This window comes from Suricata suricatta, chromosome 6 (assembly GCF_006229205.1).
Source record: "Suricata suricatta isolate VVHF042 chromosome 6, meerkat_22Aug2017_6uvM2_HiC, whole genome shotgun sequence".
Lineage (NCBI taxonomy): Eukaryota > Metazoa > Chordata > Mammalia > Carnivora > Herpestidae > Suricata > Suricata suricatta.
This window is the reverse complement of record NC_043705.1, coordinates 85,655,743-85,673,052: the sequence shown is the minus strand read 5'-3', so window position 1 is coordinate 85,673,052 and position 17,310 is coordinate 85,655,743. Positions and strand designations below refer to the sequence as shown.

The 17,310-nt window shown below is 46.3% G+C and overlaps 1 protein-coding gene across 1 annotated transcript in view; it reads left to right on the top strand.

The window, feature by feature from the left end:
• Positions 1–17,310, top strand: part of CPLX2 (complexin 2) — an 82,739-nt gene that overhangs the window by 1,559 nt on the left and 63,870 nt on the right. Inside the window, exon 2 of the mRNA XM_029942824.1 lies at positions 10,187–10,267. The gene's annotated coding sequence lies outside the window, so the exon portion shown is untranslated. The remainder of the gene's footprint in view (positions 1–10,186; positions 10,268–17,310) is intronic.

Here is a 17,310-nt window from a genome sequence, read left to right as displayed (position 1 = left end):
AAAACCCTGATGTCAGGAGAAGAGCAGAATTGTTTCCATTCTGAGTCCAGATCTCAGCTCTGTCACTTACCAGCACGTGACCTTGGGAGAGTGACCTTCTGAGAAGACAGGTTAATAGTACCCACTTACGGTGAGGATTTAATGAAATATCTATGTAATGGGCTTAGGGCAGTGCCTGGCACATAATAAGTACTCAAAAAATGAGCTATCCTTTCTGCTATTATTCCCTCTGTAAACATATGCTGAAAAACTCTTATGTGCTCTGGCTGTGCACTGGGGACACAGAGAAATGTCCTGAGGAGGACACAGACCAGCAAAGGAAGCAGAAAAGAAAACAGTTGCAATATGATGTCATAAGTGCTATAATAAGGTGAGTACACAAGGCTATATAGGATCTCAGAGGCAGGAGCTATGGGGAAAGGAAAGGAAAGATATCTCAGACAGATGCAACTGTTTGTAAAGGCCAAGAGGTGTGAGATCAGAGCCACCAGGTGATGTCATTGTGCCAGAGAGTCCTCAAGATGGGGACTGTGAAGTGAGAGTAGAGAGAAAAGCTGAAGCCAGTCTCCAAAGTGCCTGCTGTGATGAAATATTTCAACGCTATTTTAAAAAATAGAAAGAATAGTATAATAAACCCCCACATATCCATCATCCAGCTTCAACAGTTGGCCAATTTTGTTTCATCTATACCTACACCCACTCTCATCACACTCAGACACACACACACACACACACACACACACACACACAGAGACGTATTTTGAAGCAAACCCAAGACATCATATCACTTAGTGCAGAAGGATTTTAACATCAACAACAATACCCCGCCACTCAAATGTTCTACCTTAGAAAGTCTCTGACTCAAACTCTGACTTTCATTCCTCAATCTGTTATGAACATTCCTGTCCTTAGCGGAAAGTTTTGAGAGAGATTCACCCTATGATGATAAGCCGTGTGCATTAGAGAAACTATTTCAGAAAAAAAATGGAGGGTACATCGGCCCTCAACAGATTTTAGGAAGCCAGTATTGTTGATCTCCGCTGCCTACACCGTGGCTAGAGGCCAGTACTATTTGCAAGACAATAGTCAAAAGACAAACAGAGCCCCATAAAGAAAAAGACAGTAGGGGGAGCTTCCCTTTCAAAGTAATCTGAATCATAAATTTATAAGGAAAGAAGGCTTGAAGTCATGGAAATCCTGGATTTGGAAATCATCAAACCCAACAGCCACATTTTAGAGATCAGGAAGAGAAGGATGGGATAGAAAGGAATCTGCTCAAAGCTCCACAGTGCTGAGACCAGAGCTAAGACCTCTGAACTCATAATCAAGAGTTCTTGTCAGTTTGCCATTCTGCCTAGAAGATTAAGTCTTAGAGCTTCTCAGACCCTAAAATTGGGATGCCATTTCCTTCTGGAGCTCAAAGGGGCCGGAAGGAGGAGGGGAAAGTGGGGCAAGAAATACCCTTCCTGGTTCTCAAGAGGATGACAATGCGTGGTAGTTGGTCTTTGAGATACCTTGACACATTTCTCCTCCATATACTTTTGAAGAAAGTCTATGATGGTGGTACCTGTATTCTGGTCACTGTGTCCATCTCCTGCCTCACCCGTTGATTCTCATTAACAAGTTTCTGCAGTCAGACACCCAAAACTTATTTCTGCATTTTGCCCATCCTTTCTGTCTTAACCAGATGAATATGAAGTCCCTCTTTTCCATTTTCCCCCCAACTAGGCTGTACATCCCTCTTAGCAACAAATCACCATTTCTCTGAGATATGAGTAGTGTGTGGCCCAGGTCCTGGCAGTATGCAGAATTCTTGTGCCTTTCTGGAGCATGAAGTCTCTCCTGTTACTGATGAAATGTGATGGACATGACGGTTATGTGTGCTCCTATCAGGCTCTGGGCACTTCACAAGTCAGCATTTTGCTTTTCCAGGATGCCCCTGCCTGCAAAATGTGGAAGGCAGTATCTCACAAGTTTCTCTGAGTCTTAGGTGGACAAATTAAAGAGTTCTAAGCATCCCTGGTGAAGGGAAGTCAGCAGAGAATGGTCAATAAAATTGCCTTACTTCTGGGAGTATGATTGCAGGCAAGTCATAGAAAGGTAATAAAGATAGTGAATTTCAGCTTATGAAATTATCCCAGCTTTTAGCCTGAGATGAGACCAATTCAGATATATTATATTATATTATATTATATTATATTATATTATATTATGTTATATTAATACAGGTTTGTCCACACTATCTGAAAGTTCACTTTATGTCATATCACCTTTTTAAAATTTTTTTAAAGTTTATTTATTTTTGAGAGAGAGAGAGAGAGTGTGAATGGGGGAGGAAGAGAGAGAGAGTGTGAGTGGGGGAGGAAGAGAGAGAAAGCGAGGGAGACACAGAATTTGAGCTGTCAGCATGGAGCCCAATGCGGGGCTAGAACTTGTGAACAGTGAGATCATGACCTGAGTTGAAGTCAGACACTTAACTGACTGAGCCACCTAGATACCCCTGTCATATCACTTTTACGGAAGACCTATGTTAGTATCTGTTTTCACTAACAAAAAGAAATTTAAAGAGGATTTCACTTTTACAGAATGATAACTGCTTCTTTGCTTTACAGCATTTGGGTTTTAAAAAGGTTTCATAAGAACGCTCTACTTTCAAGTAGCACGCGAAACCTGTATTATATTATCTGGGCCTAGTTGAATTGCAATAGTTAAGCATTTATACTTCCTACAACATCTACTCCTTGAGTGGCTATTCTGTGTCAGGCATGGCTCCAGGGACTGAACAAGACACCTCAGATCCCTGCCCCCATGGGGTTTATAGACTTGTGGTAGACACAGTCATTAATAACCATTAAAAAGTAAACATGAAAACATGTAAGCATACAGAAGGACAGATAGGGAAGGTCTGTCTGAAATGGCAACATGAAACTGAGGCCCAAATAATAAGAAGTCAATCATGTGAGGATATGGGGCCAAGCATTCCAGGCTCAGGAAATGGCTCTGGAAGAGGCCCTAAAATGTGAGCCTGGACTCTTTGGAGACTGGCAGGGGGCCAGTGTAGATGAGCGTGGAGAGGGGGCAGGGATCAGTCCATCACACAGAGTCTTCTAAGCCATGGTCAGAATTCGGTCTAAATGTAACAGATTGTCACGGGATGATCTTAAGCAGGAGTGTGATAAAAACTGCCCTTGCTTTACAAAGGTGCCTCTGGTTACCTTTGGAGGAATGGATGATATGAGTATGCCAGGCTGGGCACAGAGCAGGCAGAGAAGGTGAGACACAGCTTCACCCCTTCAGATGCCCAGCATCCAGCAGAGGAGACAGGACACAAACCAGAATACCAGAACCCTGTGGGAAGGGTGGCCACGGGGAGGAATGTGCAAGGCATTGTGGGAACAGAGCCAAGAAGAACTCATTCAGCATCACAGAGAGGGGTTTGTGGAAGTGGGCAATGGCTGTTGGATTGCACCTAGAAAAGGAGAGGGTAGAGCTGGTGCCAAGGACACAGAAAGGCAACTTAGCAGCAATAGAGTACCTGAAATGGGAGCCAGGCTGCTGGGGTTCAAATCCCAGCCACACCATTTAGTAGCTGTGAGGACTTAACACAAGTTACTTACTACTCTGCATCTCAATGTCCTCATCTTGAAAATGGAGGAGATGAGAATCACAATACTAATGTCAAGGGATTTCTGTGAGGGTTAGACAAGTTAAATTCTGGGAAGTAGTTAGACAGTGCCTGGAAAGCACCTAGAAAGCGACCTATGAATAAATAAAAATGGAGCATGTGTGAGAGCAGGAGACTGTGGCGGAAAAGGTCGAGTAGGAGCCCGGCTCTGAGGGACCATGAAGACCAGGCCAGACATGCTCATCTTCTCTGTATGCAACAAGGAGCCATTAAAGGCCTTTAAGCAGGGGGTCTTGGGGAGGAGAGTAAGCTAAAGCCCAAAGGCCTTGAGGGGGAAAGGGACCTATCCACAGCCACATGGCCAGTTACAGGCAGCCACTGTCACCAATCTTCCTAACTGATTCAGTATCATAGCAAGGTAAGGACGGTATTTATTTTGTTTCCCCGTTGCATCCTCAGGGTTAGAAGGAGGCCTAGGAAACTCACAGTGTTTGTGGAGCACACCACTAAATCAAATCACGCAGGGAAAGTCTGAAGCCTTGAATCCTCAAGAAGGACAGTGCATTTTGGACCATGGAGAAACTGCTCTCAAGAAAACAGACCAAACTCCTAGAGATGTTGTCCTGGGGGCCTCCAGCCCCCTGAACCCCAGGTCCTCCTGTGACATAAGACACTGCTGCCCATGCTTCCCCACACACCTCCTCACACTTCAACGAGCATTGCTGTATAGGTTTAGGGGGTAATCTTGGTGAAGGGCCTGGAAGATGAAAAGCATTCCCCAGACATCCAGTGGGGTAATTGCCACTGCAGAGAAAATGTATCTCCACATTGGCTAGAGGCAGGCCTTTGTGTTCCACAAGAAAACAGTCAATAGAATTCCTGTCTCCGACTTGTTAAGAAGCCGTGACAGCCTGGTGGGCAAGGAGGGTCTTGCAGTTCAAGCAGCAGACAGCCGGACACTCAAAGGAACTCAGAAGCAGCTATCTATTCCTGAATGCCTGCCTGCTCCAGGCAGGGTGTGGGGCCAGCACTTCTCCAAACTGAAGAGAGCCCCAGCCCCAGTGCATTCTGCCACTGACTTGGGGCAAGTCCCGTCCTTTCTCTAAGCTTCAACTTCATCATCTAAACAATGGGGATAATACCACTGCCCCCCACCCCGGGTCATTTTGTTCTTGATTCTGACCACGTGGGGTTCAGGTTGTAATCCTATCTCATAAATGTGGAAGCTGAAGCCCAGGGTATGGCTCACTGATTCCTCAATACTCACTGAGCACCGATGATGAGCCAATAACTGTCTGAGGAGCTGGAAAGACAATAAGAATAAGACAGACAAGATAAGGTCCAGGCTTTTCCTGAGCTCACATTCTATTTGGGAGACAGAAAAGAAGTAAGTAAACAATAAAATCATTTTGCCAAGTTATATTAAGTGGTAGGAAGGAAATAAAAGAGGGGTGTGTCAAGGAGGCAAGGGCTGTTGGGGCTGTTTATGTAGGGCAGGCAGGGCTTGAAGGAATAGGCGTTGAAGCTGACATGTGGATAGAGAGAAGCAGCTGGCCATCGACAAGTGTCCAGACAGAAAGTGCAAAGGTCCTGAGGTAAGGGGAAGCCTGACGAAGGTACATGACAGAAGTCGAGTCAGCGAGGGAGAGGGTGGTAGAGATAAGGGCAGAGAGGTTGAAAGAGACCAGAGCAGGCAGGGCCTTGAAGACTGGGTGAAGCAAAGGGGTGGCATCATCTAAATTGTAGTTAAGAGTCTTCTCTCCATCTCCTCACCAGTAAGGGGCCTGATGGGACAAAGCCCACATCAGAGTGATCACCTGGATCCCCCTCAGGCCTACAGTTCCTGCTGCCATTTCTAGAGCAGATCAGCCAAAAGGCAAACAAAGTGATGGATTCCCCTGCTGGGAAATAAATGCATCGGCTGGGTGGGCACCCCCATGCCTTTCAGGCGACATCCCTGATGCTATGAGGCAGCAAGGGGAGGGAGAAAACAGGACTGCTGGGATGGGGGGTGAGGCGAGGGAGAGAGGCACCTGCCTCAGGTGCAAAATGTAGAAGCACGCCAAAAACCGCAGCCATCAAGATAAATAACATTTTGTGCAATATTTTTTTTGTAAACAAAATTGGTGCCCAAAAAATCCATAATGAAGAAAATATTAAAACGCTCAAATAAGGACAGGATTCTAAAAGAGCCAGGTTGGGGGTAAGATGAATGGGGTGAGTCATACATGTTGCAGGATCTAATCCTGACCCAGAGATATTCGCTCCACTGCAGGGGCACTTCCTGAGCCGGGGTCCTGTTCCCACTGGAAGCCAGCATCCAGGACCGGGTGGCTCATGTCAATCCGAAAGTTAGAAATGGTTCCTACTAGGCAACTCAGAGACCACTCTCCACCTCAGCTGTGGAGACAGAAGCCCAAGCAGGGACGACACAGCCAGGAGGTGTTGCTTGGCATGCAACCCTGGAACTGCATACTCCCAAGCAGACCTAAATTCGAACTCACCCCTTGTAGGCTGTGGGATCCTGAGTGAGGCTCACTGTCTCAAGCCTCAAGTTGTCCCCTCTGTGACCCCAAGGCTAAGAAGACCTAGACCCCAAGATTCAGTAAGATAAGATCTGAAGTCCTCTAAGCACCAGGCTACTCCAAGTGTGGTGCCTGGACCAGCAACATCAGTATCTCCTAGGAACTTGTTAGAAATGCAGAATCTTGGCTGCATCTCAGACCCACTGAATCATAATTTGCATTTTAATGAGACCCCCAAGGGATTGGCATGCATGTAAAAGCCTGAGAAGCTGGTCAATTCTTGGTACTTTGAAGATGCCTGATAAACAACAACGCTGCCCCTTTGTCCACCCAAACCCTGAGTTAGATCTTGACTTCAGACAAGAGGGAAAACCCGAGAGAGTGAGAGAGAAGAGATCCCGAGGAGGCCAACTCATTAAATTTTAAAAGGTCAAGTCTTAAAGCCAGGGAGTCTGGCTGAGCTCCTATACAAAACCATATAGTCTTCCATTGTTCATCTGGAAAATGAGAATAATAATAGCAAATTCTTTATATGATTGCTGTGAAGATAAAATGACATAATATGAGTAAAACCTCAGCACAATGCTTGGCACAAAGTAAGCTTTCAATAAATGCTTGCTATTGTTGCCAATGGTGGGAGGGGTGGAAGGGGTTCCACAAATGATTACTGAGCACAGCCCATGTGATGAAATAGGTAACATTTGTATAGCTCTCCGCCATTTATAAAGCACTTTCATTTATACCATTTCAACGAATTCTTATAACCCCCCCGCCACTGCCTCAGGTAAGATAGCATGAAATACATTCATTTTACAGAGGGAAAGAATCAAGGCTCAGAGAAGTAGTGATTTGGCTAGGCAAACCAGGATTTAAACCCCTAGAGTTTGAAACCAAAATCTGTGTCAGCAATAGAACATCTTCCCATAACCATAGAAAAAGGTCAAAAATGGAATAAGATAATATTAGACTCTAGAGATGGTGTTGTTCAACCTCCTTATTTTACAGAAGGGAAACCTGAGGCCCAAGGAGAGGAAGAGACTTGTCCAAGGTCATTCAGACAGAGCAACAGCCTTGTGGCCAGAACCCAGCTCACAAGGGTTCTGTCTAGAGTCCTGTCCTGTGTCCAGACCCACCTCCTGCATCTGAATGGCCAGGCTCCACCTGACAAAGCCAGTGGCACCGGCTGTGGGCGGCCCAGGCTGGTTCCCTGTCAGGTCTAGTGGACAGGAGGCATCCCAGATCCGCCTCCCTTTCCAGCCCAATCAAAGGAAGAGAGTGTAGAAGCTGGTGTTGCCAAGGTGAGAGCTGTGAGGTTGCTAGGACACAGTTTGGGAGCAGGCAGGTGGCAGAAGAGGGCTTTACTGAGCCCAAGACAGAGATTAGGACCTGTCATCAGGACCTGTCCTCATTGGGGCCGGGAGAGGACCTCTAACTCCACAGGGTGGGTCAGCCAATGTGAGAGTTGATTTTCACAGACCCTCAATCTACATGCACCACCCAAGCCAGGAGGCAGAGTCTGCTTCTCCCTCTATCCGAGACCTCATCAAGCACAAGTCCTGCTACCTACTCCCCACTCCAGACCCAGCCCCCAGAAGGAGATCTCTAGAGCATAAGCTGAGGCCTGCAGTGCCTCTCTCCATCACCTTCTGGGTGAAGTCCATGTCCCACTAAAGCTTCTCATAACTGACCCTGACAACCCAGCTTCATCTTTCTCCCCAAGGATCTAGCCAAACCAAATTCCTCCAGGTGGGACCATTCTCTCTCACACCTTTGCAGATGCTGTTCTTTCTACCTGGAAAGCCCTTCCTACTCCTCTGTCCTCTAAGCCTCAGCTTTAGGCTCACCTTCTCAGGGAAGCCCTCCCTGATGCCTCCTGGCAGTGAGGCACTGGTGATGAACCTGCGTTTCCAGGGATGTCATATTATATGTTAACTATCGGCTTTCCTGTTTGTGTCCCCATCAGCCTGTGCGCTTTTTACATCTCACTCCTAGAGTAAGACCCAGGTTCCAACTGTGCAAGATCAAGACTTCTCTGAGCCTCTGTGTGATGAGGATTGTGACTTTGGCCATGCCAGGCTAATGGGAGTATTAGAGACCGTGGATGTGCAGGGCTTGGCACATCACAGATACACTGAAAGTGCTTGTTGTTGCCCTGTTGTCTGTGCCAGTACCGCTCATGCCCAGCCCAGTGTGCTCACTAACATGTGCATGCTCAGTGTACCCGCCACCTGCGCAGGGAGAATAGTAACTCCTGCGTGAAGGGGCTCTGAGAACAGTGAAGCCCCATCCACGCGTATGTCATCATCATTCTGAGAGTCAGCATCCTTAATTCCTACCAGCCCCTAGACCTGAGTCATCCTGACACATTCTCCACCCAGGCACTGAACAAATGGGTTCATTCACTGAACAAAAGAGTATCCACTCTGTGCCAGGAAATGTGCCAGCTGTTTGGAACTCAGCAGCAGGTAGACATTCAATACATAATTGTGCCACCTTTCTCTCCTGGCCTTCTTAAAGGTCATCCTCCCCACCTGGCATACATGTGGCCCTGCCTGAGGCCAGGAGGTCACTGTTTGCTGTAAGATGCTCCATGGGTAGCCAGGGGGCCCACTTCCCTGCCTAGCCAGTCAGAAAACAGTAACATCTGCCCTGTTTCTTCTAATCTAGTTGCTAGTTTTAAATTCATCTCTGAGAGCCGGAGCATGCTTGTCCTTTTCCCTGCGGTGTCACTGGCGTTTAGAACATGGCCTGACACGGCCATTCAGCCACTATTTACTCATTCATTCACTCACCCAACAGATATTTATCAAGTCCTGCTAAGTGCCAGGCTCTGGGGAATCAGCAGGGCCCTGTCTCACTGAACTCCTAGCCTAGTGGCAGGATTGGGGGTGGAGGACATGGCGTTAGGAGACAGCAGTGCCTTGGAGCAGTGGAGACCAAGGGGTTAGGTACCATGGTACCAGGGTGGTCCCAGAAGGCTACCAGTCATGGAAAGGGGCTTGAGTGGGCTGATCTGTTGTAATCCCTGCTTTACCCATAGAGTGTCCAGGGCAAATCCTCAGTCCTCACCTCTGGAAACAACACAAGAATCTCCCCTGCCCTGAGTCACAGCATGACTGTGGTCACAGGAGGAAGGAAGACAGTCGAGGAGGTGGCACCGGGTTGTACACAGGCCCCTGAAGTTGCAGAGCCAGGAGAGGCTCTGACTGCAGCAGGGGCAGAGTAGAGATTGAGGGTTCAGATCTGGCTCCACACTCGCGCCTGTGGGAAGTGGAGCAGATGGCCTCCCCTCTCTGTACCTGTGTTCTCATCTGTAAAATGGGAGAACATCAACCTCACTAACCCTAACTTTGTGAGAGCAAACCTAGCAAACTTTTTGAGGGTTGCTCAGTCAACAAATGTTTGATGCGTGCCCACTTTCTGTCAGGACTTCTGCAAGGCTCTGGATACAGTCATGGAATGTACCCTTGAATGCTTGGTGCCTCCTAGGAGAAAACAGAGGAAGGCAACTAAAATTTGAAGGGCTACAATGGAATAGACATTCTTAGTCAACACTGACAACAATAATTATGACAAGCACTTATATGGCATTTAATGCAGGGTGGTGGTGCTGTTAATAGCCCCATTTTACACACAAGGAAACTGAGGCTTGGGAAGATGTAATAGACTTTCCCGAAGCCAGAATTCAAACCCAGGTACGACTGACAGTAAATCCCATCCATTGACATGGTCAGAAATTACATTTAATCCAGAAAGCAGTGTGGTCAGTGGTACCATAGAAGGGCTGACTGAACCAATGACCAAGATGGGCAACTGGTGTCAGGGGAGTAGGTGAGGTGGGGCCCAGGGTTTGGTCTGATGCCAGGTAGGGTCCCATCTTGCCCAGCCCCTTGCTGAAACCCAGGGGATCAGTGGTGGCCTCGGGAGAAGCAAGAGTATGTCTTTAGTGGGGTCTGGGGTTCAGTGCTCATTCAGAAAGCCAATTACCCCAAAATTCCTCTCCCTTTACCCCTTAACAGTCTCTCCCCTCTTCCAGGAATCTGTGCATCTCTGGCATGCTACCTGTTCTGTTCATTGACTGAAGGCCTCTGCATCTCAGCTCAACCAAGAAGCAAAGGTAAGGGTACTGCCCAGGGTCATTCCATGGATGGTTTTCAGGTCTCCCACTCCTGGGGCCCCAGTCAAGGGGGTCATGATGACACTTCTAAGTAGAAAGGAGTTGGGTCAACTGGGCAATGTGGTGGAATGGTGCTAGCTTGCGTTTTCAGAGCCATTTATGACAGAGAATACATTTTCTTGTGCATTGTCTTCTTCCAAGATGCTCCCCCTAAAAAACTTTAGGGGGTATTATCCTCAGTTTACAGATAAGGAGACAGAAGCACAGAGAGGGGAAAGCACTTAGAGCTGGCAGGTGGCTAAACCTGAATTCCAACTTGTATTTTCTTGTCTATTATCCCCATGTGGCCTGTGCATATTGTCTGTGCTTGCTACATGCTTGATGAATGAATGTGTGAATTCATGAACTGACCAAGATCAATGGCAGGGCAGAGCAGGGCTGGAACCTGGCTCTCCTGTCACCCCAGTTGCTATTTTTTTTCTGCTAACTGTGGATTTCTGTGCTGATGATCTCAACACCCCAATCCCCAGACCCCCACTCCAGGATTTCAAGCGTCTCATGTGTGGTGTCCATTACCCCTCCTGCTGAAGACAGAAGCGTAAGGTGGAGTGGTTGGCCACAGTCTCTCTGTCAGGTGGCCCCCAAGCTTGGATCATACCCAGCATCCCTTCATCCACATCGCCTCTTCCCCACCACGCACTACCAGTAATCCAATGTGCATAGTTGTAAACTTGCTTCTTTAAATAAACAGTCTTGAGTTTCATACCAAATAGTCTTTTAAGAGGAGGAACATCTCCAGGCCACCTCGTATTTAGCATACAGTGAGCCACATATTTGCACAGAGAGAGTGTGTGTGGATATAGAGATCGCTCGATCGCTATAGATATCGTTGCTCATCCAGATGGGAGCTATTTATGATGCTGAGTCACTAGCAATGAATGCCACTGAGGGATTCCAGGCTGGGCTCTGAGCCCCAGCATCACAGACCTCATGGCTCTCTGCCTCATCCTCACTGTTCACAAATGAAAGAGACAGAGAAAGAGTGGTCCCCCATCTCAGTGCAGGGACAGAAGGAGACATGATGGCCACAGGAAATAGAGACTTTCTCATAAGTTCTATTTCAAATCATTGTCCTCCATCCAGAACACCATACCCTTCCTAGTCCGAATCCTTCCTTGTATAGGAGTGAAAACTGAGACCCAGAGAGGGAAGGGCCTTGCCCAGTGTCACACAGTGAGTCAGTGACAGAGCTGGTCCTAGAACTCAAAACTTCTGATTGCTGCCTGGGGTTCTTTCCCCTTTTCCAGCCACCTTAGTCAGCTTCATCTCCAATATCTTGGCATTTGGGCCCTTCAGGAACTTCCTGTCTTCTGAAACCTTGGAGATATCACTGAGCACTTCTTTCCTTGAGCTCCTTCAGGAGGGGAGCAAAGTCTGGTTTGGGGGTATCCCGCATACTTCCTGCACACAGTGGGCACTCAATGCATGTGTATTGGGTGTTATATAAGACCAAACTCAGCACCAGTTCCTGGGGAACCCTAGTTCTCCATTTGAAAAAGCACCCATTTTCCCCACCCTCTCTTTCTTGTCTCTAAGCCAGTTCTCTATCCATGCAAAAATAGACTCCCTCCCACTCACCACCCACCTCTGCCCAATTCTATAATAAATCAATTTTATTAATAGGCTTTGGGATAGAAACTTGACAAAGGCTTTTTGTGAAAGTCACCCTTTATCTCTCTATATAGTCTACTTCTCAAAGGATTCTAATAAACTGGTCAGATGAGATTTTGCTTTACATAAAATATTCATTAATCCCCTCCTTCCTTCCATATGGAATATGTTTGTTTAAACATTCGATGATCTCTATCCTTTTTTATAGATTTTATCCAATTGTTCTAAGACACCATGGAATGAGATGGAAAGAATATGAGCTTTGCAATTAGGGCTGGGTTAAATTCTAATTGACCACATACTGGACCTGCATCCACACTGGTTGCTATGAGAGTTAAATGAGATAATGTCTATAAAGTGTCTAGCACATAGTAAGTGCTCAATGCAAGTCTGTGAATAAGTGAAAGACTCAGGACCCATATGAGCGATATCCTAAAGGGTAAGGGACCAACTAACACTGCAGTCTGAAGTCTTGAAGTCATACAACCCCAGAAGGGTAGTTTGAGAAGTCTTGAGGAGCAAACCACAGGAATTACACTGCTGGTTGGAATGTCTCCAGGCCAGAAAAGAAAGATTTTTCTCCAGCCCATTGTACAAGAAGTTCTGCTCAAAGAAAAGTCAGAGTCTTGAATCTAGGTTCAAAAGAGAAAGCTCCTTGAGAGTAAACATTGCGTCTTTTTAACTGTTGGATTCTACCTCTCTGAAAACTAGAGCCTATCCATAAGGTAGTACAGATAGGCAAAGGTGAATAGGCAACTGTTGGAGTCTACCTCTCCTCAAACTATCCTACCAATAGGAGTGGTATGTATAGTCAAAGAGATACACAGTAAGTATGCATTGGGTTGAGTTGAGTTGAGTTCAGTTGAGCTAAGCTGACTTGGCTTTAATTGACTTGAGTTGCTTTGAGTCTGCTAATAGACCCAAATCTAGGACCTACCAAGGAAGAAGCTTCCTGGAACTCAAGCTTAGCTTAGACTGGGATCCACAGCACAGGGGAAACCTCAAGGGTGATGTTCTGGGGATATTCAGGGCCTTCCAAAAATCGAGGTATCTCAGAGATAACCAGAACCATAGATAGGACGAAGGGAAAAAGGTAGAAATCTTGGCTTCGGTGAGGGGGCACCACAAGGCTGAATGCCCTTTAGAAATCTTTGAAACTTATTGGAACTTGGACAGGATCTTCCTATATTTTTAGAGTGACAGATTCTTCTCTTCATGGCAGAGAAGGGCCCTTAAGTGGTACTCACTTCAGTGGAAAATCTCTAGGTTGGGGGTATGGGCTGCCATGAGGGGAGAAGGCAGGCTGAGGCCAGGAGCCAGTCAGAGCTCCATACTGCAGATCTGGCACAATTGTAAATTGATTCTTCTATTGGATTAAGTGTTTGGAGGTCTGCATAAGGTATGATTTTAAGTCTAGACTTACATCAGGCATCAGCTGCTAAAGGGAATGGTGACCAGGAATAATAATGGGAAATCAGACAAGACCTCTGGCACCAATGGGGTCCCTTCATTGGCTCCATCTCAGGCACTGCTTATCACAGGATGCAACCAGGCACCTAAAGGAGACAGGAACTGAGGCAACAATGAGACTCAAGTGAACAGGGCTGCTCTATCCTTATTGTATTTGGCTGAGTCTGTCTGTCTCCCACACTGGCTTGGGAACCCATCAAAGGCACTACATCTATTCTTCTTGTGTCATCTAAAAATTTGGGTACAGGTTAGACATCAATGTTTGATGAATGAATAATTAGGTCAGAGTAAGCCTTACAATGCCAGTGGAAGATTTCAAGAGAGTAAGATGGAAAATTTCAAGATTTCAAAATGGCAAAGGTCCAAGATAGAGATTCCCAGCCAGGAAAGATAACATAGACCCAGAAGTTGCCCCTCAGGAGTTTGGCTCACAGGGAAAATTGGACTAAATTAAGTCAAGAGACAGAGTGGTGCCTTGTGGGTCAAAATAACATTCCTCTGAGTCCTGGGCTTCTGAGACAGTTCTCAAGGGCCATTATAGGATGGATTTGGGCAAGAGAAGTTTCTAAAAAAGAAGCTCTACACCCAACAATCCTATTTAAATAATTTTTAAAAGCTCCAGTTTTATCTGTCTTATATATTGGATTTCCAAACACATTTTCATTTTTAACAGATTCATTGGATTTTAAAAAATCCATTTGGAAAAGACTAGGGTTGAAAGATCCTTGGCATTTGGAGTTAGACTGCCTGGATTCAAATCTCAGCCTAAAGCCTTTCCAGCTGTAGAATTTTAGAAAGGGAACCCTTTGAGCCTCCACATTCTTATCTATAAACCATCCTTCTAGAATTAGGTGAGAATTAACTAAGGAGCTACAGTATTTCCCAAGGGCTGGTACACGGGTGATTGATGGTGTGCACGGTGATTTTAGGTGGTAGATGGATGAACATTTATTATTTTAATAGCTCACAACTGGTGCATGTTAGAAAAATATAACCGACACACCAAATTCTGTGATTTATGAAAATAATATAGCATTTCCTTTTAAAATAAAATTCAGAGCTTTTCAAAAGGCAAATCAATTTAAAGAAAACTATAAAGCAAATGAATAGTAGTAATATGGCAGAAATCACAAAGGTGGTACAGGAATGACTGAACTGTGGGGAAAACTAAGATAATCTGTGTAAAATACATCTCAGTGTCTGTCACTCTGGAAGAGTTATTTCTTGTGTCCTCTCAATTCCCTGAGATGGCTGGACCAGGAATCAAGCTCACCCACTGGGACAAGACAGGCTCCCAAGCCTAGTCAGCCTGGGATACACTGGGTGCTTGGTACGAGTGGGTAACCATGACCAAGTCCAGGCAGGCCACCATGGCCAAGTCCAGATGGGCAGCTAGCCACAGGATCTCAAACCAGGCACAGGCTGAAGAGGCAATGTTTTCCGCAGAGTGGGCACCAACCATCAGTGGTCCATGAGACCACTTTAAGAGTTATTCAGGTATTCAGGTAGAGTTAATTACCACCAGGAGGGAGTTACCTCCTTTTTTGGTTGATTACATCAATGAGAAAGTCTCAGTTGGGGGTTAGCATCTACTTAAAGTCTCTGTAACACTTGCTGATCTTCCTTTTCAACAAAGAGGCCCAGCTTTCCACTGACAACAGTATCTAGCTGAAATTAAATAACAATGTTGTATTTTCCATGTCCTTCTTTTTACCATTACCTTCCACTTTAGAATAGGATACAGCTTTCTTGGTTTTGCAAATGATATTATGTTCCCTTCAGAAACAGATGTATTAAAGGTTAAGAAGTGAGTGTGTTGTTTTTGTTCAGTATAAAGTGAGTAATAGTACACGAGAATATATGAATGGAAACAAGGTAAAGGTGGTCTTGACTGAGAGAAAAACTAGTCTGGCAGAAGCACAGAAAGGAGTCCTGCAGCCCCAGAACCCATGCTGGGTCTACAGACAAGATGTCTCCAGACTCATCCACTGGCTTCGAGTCAAGCCTTGTCCTGGGGAGGCAAAGGAGGCCCCATCCTAAGGAGCCAGCTTGCTGGGCAGGTGACCTCGAGCCTCCAGACTGAGCTGGGAGTCCAGGGACCAGCCCAGCAGCAGTCATTATGGTCAGGGCTGCCCCCAGAGGGTGTGTCTGGAAGAAATCCCAGTCCTCCAGTTTCTGGCAAGGCTAGGGCTGCAAAGATGACCCAGTGGCTCCAAAGAAGGGGAGGAAGGAGCTAAGGTTATGGAAAAGCCAAAACCTGACTCTGTAGCCTGTGCAAGCTTGGCCTGGCATTTAGGGGAGTCCATTGTGAACCCAATCAATCAGTCCACACCTGCCTATGAAAGGCACTATGCATGGGTGTTAGTAGAAAACAACAGAAACCAAATCTGCCCCGATCAAACAGAATCAGGGGTTATTGGGAGGTTATCACATAGCACTCAAAAGCAAAAGGAAGCCTGGAGATTAGGCTCAGGAAAGGACAGGAACCAAAGCAGACCAGGGGTCTGATATCAGGAATGAAGCCAGTTTTTTTCAAGTCCCCTCTGTGGGGTGTATCAGCCACAGTGTTTGTTCCTTATTGCATCACTCTGCACATGATTCACAGCCCCAGGAGGGGTACCAGCTGGCATGGCTTGGGTCCTGTGTCCTCCTCTTGGCCAGCAGAGAGCATGGAGCTTGATCAGATTCCCTCCAAGACTTGAACACTGAGGAAGGAGTGATTCTCAAAAAGCAAATCAAGGGATTGTTTTTAAAGGAGTAGAAATGGATTCTGGCCAGAATCCCAAACCAGCAAATGTCTACCATGAGGAGCCAAGGAAGGACCAGGCAATGTGGTCCCCTGGATCTGACTCTTCAGAGCCATCCCTGAAGCTTCCTTTCTCCCACACTGGCAGGACCCTGTCCTGATCTGGGGCCAGTAATCAGCCACAGCCAAGACAGGAGCCCATCAGACTCCAGTGAGAGCTTCCTGGATCTTCTAATGAGCTGAGGGAGAGAGAAAGTTGGATAAGGGTGTTCCTTGGCCCCATGGCTGAAAAGGATATGCTGGTTGAGGAAGTCTAATGAGAATTACTCAGTCAGGGGCCACAAACCCAACGGTCTGCAGAGCTGGCCAGGAATAAACACATGAAAGGAACTATGGTGATCTGGAATATGCCTGTCTACAGGAGCAGCCCCTGTTGGGTCCAGCCATGTTGCTATACAGACTCATGGCTCCAATGTTGATGGATATCCTGATTTTTTTAAATGTTTATTTATTTATTTTGAGAGAGAGAAAGAGTGTGAAGTGCATGAGCAGGGGAGGGGTGGAGAGATGGAGAGAGAGAGAAAATCTCAAGCAGGCTTTTCGCTTGGGGCTTAGTCCCACAAACCATGAGATCATAGCCTGAGCTGAAATTAAGAGTTGGATACTCAACCCTCTGAGCCACCCAGGCACCCTGATTTAAGTTAACTGCCAAATCCAGATTTTTTGTGAGACTCCTCCTTTCTAAGTATTGTTAACTACCGAAAAAAAAAAAAGTTTAAATATTATGCAGACCACACAATACAAACTACCAGTTTGTGACCACTGGACTAACTTCTCCTCATCCACTCCAACCCAGCTAAGAAGTCATCTCCTCCAGGAAGCCTCCTGTGATTTGTCCCTCCCTCTGCCTTTCCACCCTCTATTTGGATTCCCACGTACCCAGTATTTCCTCTTATCACAGCACTGACACTGCATTATAAAAACTCATTTGCTTCCATCTGCTGCTCTTTAACTGTGCTTCCTAGAGGCTGAGGGTGCCCACCACGTCTGACATCTACGCCCAGCACAGTGAATGACACACGGCACAACTGTAGGGACTGCCGTTGTCAAGATGGCTAGGTTAAACAAGGTGACAAATTAATCCTGAAAACTCTGT